This window comes from Corvus brachyrhynchos, unplaced genomic scaffold (assembly GCF_000691975.1).
Source record: "Corvus brachyrhynchos isolate BGI_N302 unplaced genomic scaffold, ASM69197v1 scaffold56, whole genome shotgun sequence".
In the NCBI taxonomy this organism is placed as follows: Eukaryota; Metazoa; Chordata; class Aves; order Passeriformes; family Corvidae; genus Corvus; species Corvus brachyrhynchos.
Window position 1 is genome coordinate 10,196,347 of NW_008238664.1, and position 721 is coordinate 10,197,067.

Here is a 721-nt window from a genome sequence, read left to right on the forward strand (position 1 = left end):
AGCACCCCACACTGACTTTATGAGCAGGTTCACATAAACCACAAGCCAACCTTCTCCAGCAAAAAGTGATGCTGCCCAGTCAGGAGGGGGTTTTCACAAGATTCTTCTTGTCCCAAACACAGCCTGCCCTACACAGGGCAGAGCAGAAGCCACGCACAAGTGTAAATTAATTCAGCTTTGGCAGAACTGGAAAGCAGCTAGAAACAGCTGGCTGCACTTCAGAAACTTTAGTTCTAAAAGTATCAGTGTAAAGACGCATCAAATTTACCAAACAGGACATCTGCAGGATGTTAGTTTACAAGTCTTTTGCCTATTTAAGTTTCTGTAATGAAACCTGAGAGTGAAAAAGTACTCAATAGATGGGTAACAGGGACCTGATAAGAGATTGGGGTTTTTTATCACGTGAGCTGCCTTGCAGAAGTTTCCACAAACAACATGCACGGAGATATGATATGAAGGAGTTTCATGGGCTGAGATCCCCGGTACGGTGTGTGACTGTCACATCCGGGCAGCGGCCAGGCCAGAGATGGCTCCTGGCAGCACCGGCGAGCCGGGGGAGCCACCGGGCGGGTCTCACTCAGCTCACACAGCCCACAGAGCTCCCGCTGTGCTGGGATGAGGACGACGCCACCGATGACAAATCACGGGTGAAAATGTAGGAAAGAAATCTGGACACCCACTCCTGGGGGGTCCAAGACCCCGCTTCTTCCCGGCTGGGTAC